General features: G+C 31.6%; 1 protein-coding gene across 12 annotated transcripts in view; it reads right to left on the reverse strand.

Annotated features, from left to right (window-relative positions):
- Positions 1–17,154, reverse strand: part of FOXP2 (forkhead box P2) — a 568,904-nt gene that overhangs the window by 421,691 nt on the left and 130,059 nt on the right. For 11 of the 12 annotated variants that reach the window (XM_073238561.1, XM_073238563.1, XM_073238562.1 and 8 more), the window contains one exon: positions 12,119–12,164. The exons of the other annotated variant lie outside the window; for it this stretch is intronic. The gene's annotated coding sequence lies outside the window, so the exon portion shown is untranslated. The remainder of the gene's footprint in view (positions 1–12,118; positions 12,165–17,154) is intronic. 12 annotated transcript variants of the gene reach the window in all.

Raw genomic sequence — 17,154 nt, forward strand, 5'->3', positions numbered from 1 at the left:
AAACATGAGCGACTTCTTCATGAACATATCTCCCCAGGCAAGGGAAACAAAAGCAAAAATGAACAAATGGGACTATATCAAGCTGAAAAGCTTCTGTACAGCAAAGGACACCATCAACTGAACAAAAAGGTACCTTACAGTATGGGATATATATCCATAAAGAACAGATCCGATAAAGGGTTGACATCCAAAATAAAGAGCTCACGCACCTCAAGAAACAAAAAGCAAATAATCCAATTAAAAAATGGGCAGAGGAGCTGAATAGACAGTTCTCTAAAGAAGAAATTCGGATGGCCAACAGGCACATGAAAAGATGCTCCACATCGCTTGTCATCAGAGAAATGCAAATTAAAACCACAATGAGATATCACCTCACACCAGTAATGATCGCCACCATCCAAAAGACAAACAACAACAAATGTTGGCAAGGTTGCGGAGAAAGGGGACCTCCTACACTGTTGGTAGGAATGCAAATTAGTTCAACCATTGTGGAAAGCAGTATGGAGGTTCCTCAAAATGCTCAAAATAGAAAAACCATTTGACCCAGGAATTCCACTTCTAGGAATTTACCCTAAGAATGCAGCACTCCAGTTTGAAAAAGACAGGTACACCCCTATGTTTATCGCAGCACTATTTACAATAGCCAAGAAATGGAAGCAACTTAAATGTCCATCAGTAGATGAATGGATAAAGAAGATGTGGTACATATACACAATGGAATATTACTCAGCCATAAGAAAAAAACAGATCCTACCATTTGCAACAACATGGATGGATCTAGAGGGTATTATTCTCAGTGAAATAAGCCAGGTGGAGAAAGACAAGTACCAAATGATTTCACTCATATGTGGAGTATAAGAATAAAAAAAAACTGAAGGAACAAAACAGCAGCAAAATCACAGAACTCAAGAATGGACTAACGGTTACCAAAGTAAAGGGACTGGGCAGGAGGGGTGGGAAGGGAGGGATAAGGGTAGGGAAAAAGAAAGGGGGCCTTACAATTACCATGTATAATGTTGTGGGGGGCATAGGAAGGGCTGTGCAACACAGAAAAGACAAGTAGTGATTCTACAGAATCTTACTACGGTGATGGACAGTGACGTATTGGGGTATGTGGGGGGGACTTGGGGTAGGGGAAAGCCTAGTAAACATAATGTTCTTCATGTAATTGTAAATTAATGATAATAAAATGAATTTAAAAAAAAGAATAAATGAAAGATAAATAGCAAATAACCATATAAAGTCCTATAGTTTGCTGAAAACAAATAACAATTTGTTCAAAAATGTAATGCAGAAAAGGTCTTATTCTCAATAATAACCTCCTTCCAATAAAAAGACACACAAAGATGTTCAGGGTAAACATCATGGCCTCTTATTTCAAACCAACATGTGCTTTGATTTGGTTTTTTTCTAGTTCCTGATTTGGAGCTCTGTCCTTTATTATTCCTCTCCTTCCCCTTAAACTTCACCTTTGTTTTTGTTTCTTCAGGCTTATGGATCAATACATTTATCTTCAGTGTGTTGAGCTAACTCCCTCTAGTTCTGATTGCTTAAGTGGGTCATGATCAACACTGTGAGACCCAACCCTTAGTCCCCAACCCAGCAAGCACATATCTGGCCCACCTCATTCCTTCGAGAAAGTCAGAGAATCACTATGGATAAATACAAAAATGGCTGCACAATACTACGGCAGTAATAGAAATTGCCTGACAGAAGTTAATGAAATATGAATCTGAGTATCAAGTTTCCATACCCAGGACAGGAATCTCTTGAGTCCAAGGCCTATGATTTTATGTAGCTGCAAGATTTTTTGATCTAGGAATCTTATAAACCTCAGATTTGATAAGTCTAAGGTCAACTGCATGAGGCAGTACATTTCTACTTATAAACAGTAGCTTTATTACAAAGAATTTAGCTTTAGTACTTTGTAAACGGGAAGACTTAATTATAGGAGTTTGTAGATAAGAACATAGCCACATCTCAAGAAGCTTGAGAGAGGAGTGTATGTTCCCTCTTTGTTTTACCGTTTCTCTTTATACATCTTTTCATTCTTCTTTCTAGACAGCAACTTTCTAGCAATGCTGTTAGTACATAAAGTGGATTAAAGGAACTTCTTCTCAGCTTCCAAGTACACACTGTAAGGGTCCCAGCCACAAAGATATTAATAGTCTCTGTCCCAGTCTTAAATTCTAGAGGCTAACTTCTAATCCAATAAAAAGTGGCCACTGGGGATAAGGTCAAATTGCAGATTTGACTCAAGATTCTACCTTTGTAAACGTGGAAGGTGGGTGACTTGGGGGGAGCAGGAACAAATTATAGAAGGTTTGTAAGCTGACAGACATCCCAATTAGTATATGGTACATAATTCCAAACTAACTCAAACTAAATGTTTGCATCTTATTTCTGTAATTTTATTAATGAAACCATCCTATTCTTTTCTGATAACTTAGGTTTAAACAACTTTCCTATCGTGGAAGTCATCTTTCGTATCTTGCTCACCTTTCTTTCCAACCATATAGACTGTATTTTTAATGTTACCTCCTTTCATCCCATCCACCCGCCATGATTCCAGTTTAGTCACACTTTATCTTCATCGAAATTATCTAACAGTGTTACAACAGGTACTCCTGTCTCCAGACTATCTCTACTCCATGTCTGGAGCTTAGCAGGTCAGGGAGAAGCTAAAAGATAATACTGAAGAGGTGGACACGAGCCAAATAATGAAGGGCTCTTTATAAATAGGATAAGGAAGTCGTGTATCATATAGTAAGCAGAGTGGGAGGCCACTGGAAAACTTCAGATATAGGAATGATTTAAACAGGGAAAAGAATGGAATCAGGGATCCAAATGAGAGTAACATTGGTAGCTTGATTTCGGCAGACAGTAATTAAGTCATTTATTTATGTCATCCCCTACTTTAATGGTTTCCTATTACTCACAGAGTAGTAAGCCATGTTAAAAATTTTAACATGGATTCAAAAATCCCTTTACAGTTTCATTTTCTATCATTTCACTATGTACCCAACATAATAGCCACAGCGGATTTCTCATAATCCTTGAACTCACCATGAGCTCACCATGCATTTTCACACATTTTTTAGATGTGTGCTCACAATGTTAACAAAGTCTAAAATGCCTTTCTCAACATCCTATGCTAATAAAAAATCTACTTATATCAAGACCAACACCTATGTCATATAACATCTGTGGAGATTTCCATTATTCTGTCCAAAATAATTAATTCTTTAGCTGTCTGTTATCCCATACTTTGTGTATACCTTAAGTTCGGTATTTTTAACATAGTAATTATTAGCACAGTTAATCCTTTCCTATGTTGATTTAGGCTCTTTGAGGGGAGAAATTAAGTTATCATTCATTATTATAGCCTTAGCCCTGCTTGGCATACTTACAGTAGATATTCAAAAAAACTCTTACTGAATGAACATACAGGACAAAAAGAGAGGAATATAAATATCCTTTCCTTCTAAACTGGAATAAAAAGCTCTTAGAAGGTAGAGATTGTCATGTATTTTTTGCACTTACGTCAATAAAAGCAGACACAAGAAATGCTTGGTAATGGAATCAAAGAATATAAAAATTGAATTTGTGATCAACTCTTTATGATAAAAAAGAAAACCACTTGTAATACTAGAATATCAGAAAATCATTAGAAATACAAGAAGAATTAAATATTCCAGATTCATGAATTACATTTTATCTAATTTCTATGATTCATTAACAAAATCATAAAATCCCAATGGAGGGAGTTATAAAGGTTCAATCTAGAAATACCTGAAATGTTTATATGATTAATGAAAAAAACATTAGCATGTTGCCAAAAACTTGCAGAAGAATAATCAATAAGCATCTTAAGTGTGAAATGTAAAAATAAAACAAATTCTGAGGATATAACAATGATATAAATATGCTGGCTACAAAGTCCTGAAACATCAGTTATCCAAATAAAATTTGAAGAAAAAATCAACTCTAAAAAAAATATAAATGAAGCAGATCAAAGTCTAAAGGTCATTACTATCTGGAAGGAGAAGCTTTAACTTTGAAAGAAGACTAGTTTTTAAGAAATCCTTTTAAAAACAGAGCAAAATTAAGTATAGGTCTTACAGATATCATGTAAGTGATTTTCTTCTCTAATTTAACTAGAATAATAAATGATTAAAACAATTCCCATAGCAACCCCTTGTATAATGATGCACACAATACTTTCATCCCCTACTTTAATGTTTAATGAAATAGAGAATATGTTTTTAAAGAAACAAACAAAAATATAATGAAACAATGAATGTTTTTTGTATTCTGAAGTAACTAAATTCTTAAGGAAAAGACATTTCAGAGTTTATATCCACGTTTTGTGTATTTAATATTCTATTGACCAAAAACCTGTAGACATAAAATGCAAATATTTCAGGGAATTATATGAAACAAATATGAAGCAAATACAGTAAAATATGAATAATACAAGGAAAATTCATGTACTTTAGAATTTGAAGAGAAGTTATTTTTCACAGGGGATGAACATAAATGAAAAAATAGAGATTTTCCTATCAAAATCAGTGAAACACGTAATTCTTCCTAGTGCTATTGTTCCCAATGGTTCTAATAGAGGGAAGAAAAACAGTACACTTTTTAACATTCATTAAGATAATAAATAGGTCAATTCCAACGCTGACCATGTGAATATTTCATGAAAGCATGAATATGGGGAAAACTTAAATGATGCATTGTCCTCATACTAGATTTTGCTTCTAAGGTGAACAGTTGCTTTAAACTCTTGCCTATATTTGCCAAAACACACGTGACATATATTTTGTTTTGCAAACAGGCATGCCATATGCAGACATATATAGACATAAAATGTCCCGCATGAACATCACAGAATATATAATGTTTTACATAAAATTTGAACTTATTCCAGACCTGAGAATTCCACGCAGAAGAGTCCTTCTTTGTAGAAGACTCTTGTAAAGATCTTTACTTTTTTATTATTATTTTTTAATTTCTGAAACTGAAATGCTCATGTAACTATGGTAACATGATGGTTTCTTTTAACTATTTTGTTTATGCTTTTTTGGCTGAGTAGGCAATTCCCATGTTCCTGAAATTCTCTCCAGCATTTTATATTCACTGGAGTGGCACTGACCTATACAGAGTTTAAAAGCAGCTGCCTTCCACCCACATTTCAACCAACCAAATACCCCATTTCTTCTGCAGATGCTTTTTCCTAAACCAATGTGTTTAAGAATCAATTGCCACCACATTTAATACATGAAATTTTCCTCCAAAACAAATAAATATACTTAAGTATACATAAAACACATAAAAAAGGTGGAGGAGCTAACAAGTTTTTGACATTAAGCAAAAACTTCAACACAAAGATTTGCAGGGATTTTACAAAGACTAACAATAACAGATTGCATCACATTTACTTCTTGAAACTTACAACATTTATCTGTATTGTCCAAGACACCTCAATAGAATTACTCAGTGTAATGCTAAATATTTTGCTAACCCAAAGAAATATCCGGTAGAATTAGAGTAATACAATATGGCCATTTATTTACATGTTAACACTTTCGAATGACAAAAAGAATAGAAGGAACTTAAAAAATGTAGAATTTTATTCTTCACATTTAAAAGTTAAAGAGAGAACTGCTATAACAGATTGTCTCACTTGTGACAACAGATCAATCAGTCACTCCACCAATCATTTAAAAACAGTCTTTAAATACTGATTTTTTTTTGTCATGCCCTAAAAATCCTCTGTTCTCTACTGAGGATTCAGTAAAGAAAAATCCTGTTCATCCTCTCCGCCACCAACTCTTTGCAACCACTGACCTTTTTACTATTTTCATAGTTTTGCCTTTCTAGAATGTTGTTAGTTGGAATCATGGAGTTTGCAACCTTTTCAGAATGGTTTCTTTCACTTACTAACATGCATTTCAGATTCTCCCATATCTTTTAATGGCTTGATAGTTCATTCTTTTTAGCACTGAATAGCATTCCATAAACATCTGTGCTGAAGTTTTTGTGTGGACTTGTTTTCAACTACTTTGGGTAAATAGCCAGTAGAACTACTATTAGATCAAATGGTAGGGTATGTTTAATATTGTGTGAAACCATCAAACTGTCTAAGTACCTATACCATTCTGCATTCTCAATAGCAATGAATGAGAATTTCTGTTACTCCACATCCTTATCAGCATTTGTAGGGTTTTGAATTTTGGCTATTCTAGTAAGTGTGCAAGGGTATTACATTATTGTTTTAATTTGCATTTCCCTGATGATGTATGATGTGAAACATCTTTTCATAAGTGTATTTGCTATCTGTATATCTTCTTTGGTGGGTGTTTATTAAGGTCTTTGGACCATTGTTAAAAATAAGGCTGTTTCCTTATTGTTGAGCTTGAAAGGTCATTTTATTTTTTGGATAACAGTCCTGTAACAGAAATATTAACTCTGTGGCATTTCTTTCATTCTCTTCATTAAGTCTTTTACAGAGTAGACATTTTTCATTAAAATGAATTCCAGCTTACCCATTCTTTCTTTCATTCATAAATGTTGACTTTGGTGTTAATTGGTTTCTGGATTTCTCATAAAGGGAATTAGTCTGTATAGTGTTGTTAATCTTTGTTTCTATAAAACGAAGGTGGATTGGGGCTTCTTATTCCACCATCTTGCTTTACCTGACTCCAAATCATGCTTCTCTTATTTAATATCTTTACATCAACAACTAGAAAATCCAATTCTAAGATTTTTAATTTTTTATTTCATATTTTATTTCATATTTGGTTTCATGATATCATTTTATAAAGATTAACTCACATGGATCAAAATGCAAATGCATCTTTTTTGTGTTTGCTAAGTCATGATACTATTTTTCATCTCTTCCATGAGTTGTATAAAGGTTTTTGCTATATTTCATCTAGTAAAATTTCATATCCCCTTTAGTCAGTTGTTTTTGCAAACTTAAAATTTTAACATTTTTGACAAAGAGCTTGGAATCTCATTAAATACTTCATTTTGTAGGCTTTCAAATAGATTAGAAAAGCTATTTCCAATTGTTTTAAGTGCCTAGATAATGAGTTTTTATAGATGACAATGTTTGCAACAACAACCACAAAAATTGTAATGTTGAAAACATTTCCAAATCCATTTTCAGAATGCTCTTGCCATATAAGTTTCTTTCAGTAAGTTTCTCCTCAATTATTAATTCTTCGAAATTCAGAAATAATGTAAGCTGAGGCAAATTAGAGACATGTGCTGTTTCATTCAATTATATGGCAAACTTATTATGACAGAGAATATATTTCCCAGAAGATATGCTTTTTTGTCCTACGCTATTAAGTTAAGGACCACAAAGTAGTCTTCTAGATATTTAAACATTATGTTTAGTGAAATTCTGTAAAATACCAATTAGAAATGTGATTTGTCAAAACGAATTATTATTGAAAATAAAATGTGATTTGTCTTCATGTTCTGTATATTTATTTTAAAATGTCATATAATTAATAATGTATTCATAGTACTACTATTTCAAGGCACATTAAGTACTATTTAATGATAGCAGAAGTAAATCTTTATTTCAAATAGTCTTTCTGATAATCATGTATTTTTGGATGACTTCTTATCAGAATTATTTAGATTGTTTAAAACTTGTTTTATTAATGGTAAAGGACTAAGAGTAGAAGAAACAGCACTTTTCTTCTTGCTGTTTGCCTGTGCTTGACTTATTACTATTATTTTTGCCCTACAATTTCTGTTAAGTCACTGACTTAATGAGGATTGGTTTAGGTAAAACAAAGTTAAACATTCTTAAAAATCCACTTAACTAGATATTGTCTAAGAGTAGTGAACTAAACAGTAAAGGCACCACTGTTACATGCTCTACTTTATTGGGTTCCCTCTTTTTTCTCACATAGTTCTTGAAACTAAAAGGACATGTGATAATCTAGCAAAGGCAACAACTGAGGGCACCAGTCTCAATCTAAAGAGTGATACTAATAAAGTTTTTTTCTTTTATTAAAGACTAAAAACACATACAAAACACCAAAAGATACTCTTGTCCATCCAATTTTTAGAGATTACATATTTATGTATTTTGAAACTCACCCTCTGATTTGGTCATGTGATCAGATAAAACTATTTATACTATTTGAGACTAGTTTGATATTCAAAGAATTAAATTTGTTGATATTAGTCTTTTCTGATATACCATCAGAATAAATTAAGAAACAGTAAGAAAAAGCCCAGTAAAACATATTATAGCATTTAAAGTAGTATTATTGCTATTACTGAAAGTATTTACTTCACCATACCCTCAGAAACCATGGTACAACTAGTTTGCTAAATTACAGACACTGTGTCAGTCATATAAATTACCATATTTCTCTTTTGGCATCTGTGGTTAGGAAGAGCTCAGTTTGTGGCCTATCTCTAAGAAGCATATTAGCGTTGATGTTGCTTATGTATGTGTTAACTTTGTTCCTGTTTCATTTTAAATTTCTCACTGATACTTTTCTTTTGCACAATCTCTCTGCTTCCTATTTGTTATACCAAATGTTGTAAGCGACCTACATCTTTTTCAAAAAAGGGTAGAATATCAGTTGTGAGACAAATAATAAACAAATACTACTTATATAAATAAACTCCTTCTAACTTTACAAAACTAAAGTTTTACAATATAAGTAAAACACAGAAATCTAAGACAGGTATTCAAGAAAGGCTTGCAACTCCCAGGTCCTTGTGTTGAATTACAAATGCAAGCAATATATATTTCAAGTGTTCACTAAAGAAAAAGAAAGCACAAAGCTTCAGGAAAGTAAATGCATGAGGGACTAGAAGAGAGACAAATCAGAATGCTGTTTGGGGTCTTTGCTTCAAGCATAAGACTGTATATTTTTTCCCAGAAAAACAAAATAAATAAATAAATAAATAAATAAATAAATAAATAAATAAATAAATAAATAAATAAATAAATAAATAAATAAATAAAGACTGACTGATTTGAAATATAAAACCTCAGCTAGAAGGAAACTGAGCCTCAACTCTGAAGTCAGGTCACAAACTCTTTGAATTTCTTCCATGCTCAAAATGATTCCACTATAACAAAATAATGGAAATGTATAAAATCAATAATTATTGAAACATTCTAAATAGTTTTCCCTATTTTTAGGAATGATTACAATTAACAAGTAATTATTCCAAGTCCACATGTCAAAGTTTGTTTGATCTTCATGAAATCTTACTCAGAACATTGGTTTGGTAAACCAAAGTTTCAGGGGTAGAAAATGATTGCCTTTTATTTCTTGCAAAGACTTCAGCAGCTCAACATTATTGGAGCATATAGTTTCAAAGTAATGAAGCAGTTATAGAGAAAACAGATTTCAATGAAGGCTGCTTTGCTGCAGCTTAATACTAAAATAAGTAAAAATTTCTATCTAGGTTGACTAAACTTCTATCAATATTGGGAAAGACTGTAAGAAAAATACATGCCAGTGATGTTCTCTGTATAAAACTAAGAAATTATTGAAATAACAAAGAGAAAGATGAAGATAAATAAGAGATATAATATTGATATGCATACTACCTTATTTGACAAAAAATGAGAGATAATAAAATGGCAAACTTTCAAAAGCAAAAAGCTTTAATAGCAACATAAATGCTTCCAAAGTAAATATACTGGAAAGGTAGAAATTCTAGTTTTCTCACCTGCTAATAAAAGAAATTCTGAGAGCAAGCTGTTCTTGCTGAAGCACATTAAAATAAATAAGATGACAATAAGTAAATATTTAGAGGAACATAAAAAAGCCTGACCATTGTTTAGAAAAGCTGCCAAATGTTAACGGACATATAAGAAGTGGTGAAGAGTTTCAAGTTTCACATGTATTGGTCTATCTTCAAGGAAGTGGCTGAGATCAATGACTAAATCTGGAAGAGGAAAACCATCAAGTCATTGCACAAAGGCATCAAAGTCACCATAGTATGCTCCTCTGAGTCAAACAAATGATCTGAGGTTTTACTTGGTGTACAAGGGAAAAGCTAGGATAAGAATATTTCCATAATAACATTTTTTAAAAACTCAAAATAGAATTTATAGGATTTTCAGTAATGGATAAAATGTAAACTAAAGTGCTTTAATAAGTGCTTCAAAGTCACAGATGGAAGGCAAAACATTTTATGATTTTGGTATTTTCCCTCCAAGTTGACTCTTTTAGACAAATGTCATGGTTCACTTTCTCCAACTCAGGGATTAGAAAATGAATATTGTGTTCTACTGACAAAAATTTATATAATACTTAAAGAAAACAACTACAATTCAACTCCACCATCAACTATGTGACTTTGGGCCAGTTACTTATCCCCTTGGAGTCTCTTTGTTATAAGTAAAATGGGAAAAAAAATAGAACAATTTTGGAAAAGGTTTTTGGCAGACTGCCTGGCACATATAAAGCATTTGCTATAATAAGCCAGAGAGAAAAACAAAGCATCATAATGAAATATTTCAAATTTAGGTGAAAGTTAAAAATTACTATAAAATAGATGTAACTTATTCAAGGAGAAATTGAGAAGCAAAATAAGATCAAGCAGTAGGTAAAAATATTCCTTAAAAAAAAAAAAGAATAAGGAAAGCCATAATAAGACCCAGATGAATCTATAGACAAGTATCAAATTCTACCAAACTTTGAAGGACCTCAAGTCTCGAATTTTAACACACTATGCCACAAAGTACAAAACAAAAACGATAAAACACTCCTGCCCTAAAACCCCAATGAAAAAATACTGTCTGAGAAAGGGAAACTATTCTCCAGAATCCTAAATAAATACCAGTAAATGGAACCTAGAAGGATATAAGAATATGGATTATCTGTTGTGATTAAGTAGGGTTTAATCACAACACAAAAAGAAAATTTAACAACAGCAAAACTACAATTTAAATTTAATAGCAAATAAGGTGGTAAAACTATTTCTCAACTGTCAAAAAGAAAACACTATATAGGAGTCAATATCTATTCAGATTTTCACATCTCTTAAAAACTGGTAATGTAACTTTTTTAATTCTTGAGATTACCATCCAAAAAGTTGGGAATACTCCCTTTAAAATCACAAATAAAAACAAAGATGCCTATTACAAGTGCTTCTTTCAGCACTGTAATAGAAGTTATTGTCAACTGAGAAATAAGGAAAAAATTAGTAACAAGTAGAAGACTTGGAAAGGGAGCAAGAAAACTGATGATTTACACATGAAAAATTGCTGATATAGGAAGTCTATCCTTGTATAATAACTAAAAAAAAGGCATAAATATTCTAAAAAACATATTTAGAAATTTGTACATGTTCTTTATAAAGAAAATTACAAAATTTTATCAAAAGAGGCTAGAATACATAGAGGAGAAAAAATGTTCCGCAATTGGAAGACTAAATATCATTCAGAATTCTTCCATATTGATTTAGGGAGTCAATGTTATTCTCGTGGAAACCCCAAAGGCTTTCATGCAAACTAACAAGTTGACTATAAAAGTCATATGAGAATAGCAACAGCCTAGGAGTAGCCAAGACTCTTCTAAGTAAAAGAAATCTTGGGAAACCTATAGTAATTAAAGTAGTAAGGTTCAGAGATGTACTAATTTATGAATAGAAGAGAATAAAGCCCAGAAATAGGGCTATGTGTAAATGGAAACAATATATGACAGACAAGGCATGGACAATTCAAATACAATGCTATAATTATTGGTTAGATATATAGAATAAAATGAAATTGATCACCATCACAACCTACAAAAAATATATTCCAAATGGAAAGAACTTAAATGAAAAAGGTAAAACTAAGCTGTTAGAAAGAAATAAAAGAAAATAACTTTGTGACTGCATGATTGGAAAAGTTTTCTTAAATAAGAAACAAAAAATTCTAACTGTAAGGGAAAAATCAATAAATTAAATTAAAACTAAGAATTTTGATTTATTAAAAGTCACTAAAAGAAAGTGGAAACATGTACCATAAGTTGGGAGAATGTATTCACTATGTATAATCACAAATCAGGAAATTGTTTTTGTTATCTATTATCTATGTATCTATCATCTAACTTTCCAACAAAGTACTTACATATTTTCACATAAACAGTCCAATCAATATGCAACAGACCCATAATCTAAGAGAAAAAAATGGGAAAAAGACAGAAGAAAAAACATGAATGCCCAGTGGCCAATAAACCAATGAAAAACTCATCAAACCAACTAGTAATCCAGGAAATGCAAATTAAGACCATTGTAAAATATCTTTTTTTAACCATTAGACTGATTTTTTTAAATATCTTTTTTTAACCATTAGACTGATTTTTAAAAAATGAGTTGTTTCACAAATGTTGATGAGCACATATACCAAGTGGAACACTTTTATATACTGATAGAAGGGTAAACTGATGCATTACTTTGGAAAATAATTTGGCATTGTCTTATAAAGCTGAACATACACTTTATAACTGAGTTATTCCATTTCTCAGCAAAGACCCTGGGAAAACTCTTGCATATGTATACCAACAAATATATATATAAAGTGTACAAAAATGCTTTTTAGCAAGAGCAAAAAAAAGTCGATCAACAATAAATAGATATGTAAACAGTGGGATAATCATACAATAGAAAATTACATAGTAAAAATGAATTAAATTTTATTGGTAATGTTCTAATTATTTTATTGGGTGTGGATTCACAATGGTTGTCATTATGTTTCAGAACTTACAAAACACTATGTGTATTCTTTGTATGTATTAATTACATAATAAAAGGAGAAAAATAAACCCAAATAACCATAATTAAAGCAACTCCCTGGAATACAACAGGTACCCAAACCACCAAGGAAAACTACTTTCAAATTTTTCATGAAGATTTTATTCAATACGATTTAAAAATCCTGATAATCTCATTTATTTGCCTAAGCATTTAATACAGATATGGAAAATGTAGCCTTAGAGGATAAGAAAACTACACTAATTTGGGAAGCTAGAAAAATCAAGACAGACATCTTAATCTCGACAATGAAGAGCCAGAACAAATTTGGGGGAAGGATGTTACTGGCAATTAAGGGGGCCAAACTGAGTAAAAGCTCTCCTAGTTCACTCACTGGATTAACAGTATTCCTCATTCCTTTTAGTAAACACTCTGATTGATGCCCTTACAAGAGTAAATATGAACACGTGATTCGTATACAATTCTCCACTATGCTGAATCAGGACCAATTGTGTTGGTTCCCAAATGTGCCAAATATCTTTCACTTGCCTGTCCAAGAGTGACTCTCCACTCATCTCATTCTCTGGTCTATCCTACCAAAGTGAGCTACACTATATACACATGAATATACATCTTTTGCTTTCTGTTGGTTCCAACCAGTCAAAGTCAGAAGGAGCATGACCTTAGAGTAACTATTCTTGGGTGTTGTGTAATCTCTGTGGATTCCATACATCCTGCCTATATCTTTGTACATAGGCCCTTTATTAAACTCTCCTTGAATTTATCTGAGTATCTCATCTATTTCTTACTGTTTGAAGTTATTTATTCCTATTGAAATTGAAATTATGATTTCATGATTAAATTAAACATTAGATAATACAATAAAAGATGTATTAAAAAATAAAGGAGCAGAATGCTTTGGAAACGAAATTGAATACTTCGGAGAAACTCAATAAAAGTCAATAAAAAAACTATTGCTAAATTAGGTATGAAGTGAAACTAAAAAAAGAGAAAAATCATAAAGATCTTTAAGGCTTTTACCCTTAAGCTTACTTTTACCTTACTGTTTTCCAAGGGTCTTTAGGTTCTAAAGCTCCAATTTAAAGATATGGATATTAGAAATTACAGATAATGAATTATGGGTGTGACTTACCCACAAAGAAAAAATGGAATCAAATTTGCAAATCATTTTCTCAAGAAAATACCATGCCCCTATTATACTTAATGATGGTTAAAGAAAGGTATGATAGAAAACCGATATATACGTATTTTAACATCTTAAATCATACAAATACACCTGTGAACAAGCATAAGATAAATTTTAACATATATTTCTAGTAAAAATACTAAACAGTAATTGAAAGATATTTCCTTAATATGAAAAACATCTACTTTAAATAAAAATAGACTGAAAAAAGTATACACAGAGAAAAAAAAGCAACTTACTGTCTTTAATATTCAAAGAGATTATGTAAACTGAAAACATTAAAATCCAAAAAATATACGAACCTAGTACTGCTAGAAGACAATATGGAAAAAAAATGTTTATCCTTGTTAGAAAAGACATGCAAATTTAAATATTAATGATAATTGTTTATTCAAGTAACAATAACTATTTTGGTAAATTCCATGTTATTTGCTAGAAAAGATGCAGGGAAATTAGCATCCTCATGTGTTACTGGTAAGAATAATCCTTTTATCCGTTTTTCCACACTCTTCGAATGCCCTGAGATTACACTCCTAGCCCTCATTCTCTTCTGGGATTCACTTTCACTTCATTTTGTAATTAATTCTTCCATATCCTTGGAGACTCAACTCAAATGTGCCTTCTTCCAGAACTATCACATCCTTGGGATTACTTTAAGCTACTACCTTTATGCTAAGAAGCAACTCATGCAAACTTCTTTAAATATGAAACATCTTACTATATACATATTTGCTTTGTCTTTCTTTCCATAGAGTCTTACACTTTAGTGACCCTACTAGACCATAAGCAAACTGCAAAAGGTGAAGACAACTGTTTATATCCTTAGCATGATATATAACGCCTGGCATAGTTAATGCCTAAGAAGTACATATATAAATTTAATAATTTCAATACATGAAATACTAAATAAATTAGTGAATGCATAAATGGATGAATAAATGAACATAAGGTATCAGAAACAAGGTCAAGGATTACTTCCAAACCACCATACTGTGCTTGAAGATAAATTCTCTGTGGAGGCCTACCTGAAGTGGTTTGTTCCTGTCTGGGTCACATGAATAAATAAAGTGCATCTCCATCCTTCATATACCCTTTCTATCTGGCTCAAAACTCATTAGTGTATCCTTGACATAAACAAGCAGGTTGTGAGTTGATAAGAGTGGAACTGGAGCAGAGCTTAGGACCAGAGCATGATAAATGAACATAACAAGTTTTGAGATTATTTTTCTTGGGTCACAGCCAGAGTTTTATCAATGAAACCTAAGACCAGGAACCTCAGAGCATCATTAATTTATCAAGTATTTCAAGTTATTCAGTTCAAAAAGGTCTCATGGTGATGACAAACAATATATGCTTTAACTAGAAAAAAGAAATGGTACAGTAAAAAGTACATACAATGCCACTTGTGAAAAAGGATGGTTTACTACAGTGCACAGCCTTAGTGAAACACAAAGGACTCTAGGTGCCATGTGGAAGAGTCAGAAGAAAAACTACACAATGGCTGGGAAAATAAAGGGATAAATGGGAAATAGGAGGATACACATGAAAAAAAGAAGTGACTTCCCTATACTCTCTTCTCCCTAGGTTCTTTTGGGCCTAAGTATAGTAAATCCAAAGATTTCTAAGAAAAGTTTTGAAATCACTTATTTGTTTCTAGGCCATGAATTTTAGGACATTCTTAAGTCTAAAAACTGTTTTGGGAGTACTCATTTTCCCCACAATTTCCTGAAAATTGTATCATGAAATAGAAAACTACGAAGTTTTAATACATGAAGAATATTATAATTCAGGGTGGAATACTAACTCAAGAGCTTAATATTAAAGTTACGAAAAATAATGACACCAAACCTAAGTCAGTAATACTAAAATCATAATTTAGAGGGGCTCTGAGTTTCCTTTTAATCAAAAAAAGTTTTGAGTTGATACCTTCTTCAGATAAAGCTTGAAGAAAAAGAATGTTCAAAAAATGACTTAAGTCCATAAACGTTAGGATCACCTCAATTAAAGTGAATAGTGAAAATATTTCTATTATTGTATGGTAGATGAAATACTTCATCAAATCAAAGTTTTGCTTAAACTAGGGGTTTTTTATTTGTTCTTATTCTATCTTCTTTCCCATATCAATCACATTACTGCCTATTTTGATGAAAGTAGTGGTGTTTGACTAAAATTCTTCTTCAAAAGTTAAGTCTGAACTGTCATTTTTTCCCTTCATTTTTCTCTTAAGCAGAGATAGCCTGAATTAGATAAAATACAGCTACTACCAAAGAGGAAGGGAAGCTACTCCAAATAATGTTCATTTCAGATAAATGATGCTACTAAATTCCCAGTATGAATAAGAAGGAATAGTACATGTTCATTAAAAGTAATAATTGTCAAAATAACATTATAATGAAAGTTAAGGGAAAAAATTGTATTACAAAATGCTATATACCCAATGATTGCAGTCATGAATTCTTGTAAATATACAGACAACAGATACTGTTATGTAATGTAGGCTTATCAATACTTTTTCATATTTTTCCTTCTGTATTGCAATATTTTTAGGAGAAGAAAAGAAACAACTATCACCTTTATAAAAGACTTCTAACACTTACAGCATTATGAAAACAGAAATGTCTTGTCAGTTATGCCTACAATGTGATTATCCTGTGCCTGGATGATGAAACTAAATAAATAGGTAGATAAAAGGCAGAAATTCTTCATCAAATAGCAATGAATGAAGGAGCAATACACTGGAGAACAAAAGAGGTACGACATTAAAATGATTTAAAATTTTAATGAAGTTATTTTACACATTCAATGAGTCTTGCTAATGAAACCAAATAAATACAAATAGGTAAAAAATCATATTCACAAAATAAGATGACTCAAAACTCCAAGTAAATAATGAAAAATGTTTCATATAGTAAAGTAAGTGGCTTTAAAGTGCTAGCGATAACATAAAATAAATATAGCCATTACTATTATACTGATAAGAAAAAATCAAAAGCAAAGAAAATAATGTATTTTATCATGAGTAAAATAAGTATACTAAAATGTTAACACTCTTCTAAAAGGGTAAAATCTTTAAAGCTGTATTTTCTTAGCCAACTCTACTAATAAAGAACTACTGCTTCCATTTTTTTTATTGTCATTGAGATCAAACTTAACTTTCTTTCTACTACTGAGTAAATACTTTTTTATAATGGATCTATGGCTTACAT

Source organism: Manis javanica, chromosome 6 (genome assembly GCF_040802235.1).
Source record: "Manis javanica isolate MJ-LG chromosome 6, MJ_LKY, whole genome shotgun sequence".
Taxonomy (NCBI): Eukaryota; Metazoa; Chordata; class Mammalia; order Pholidota; family Manidae; genus Manis; species Manis javanica.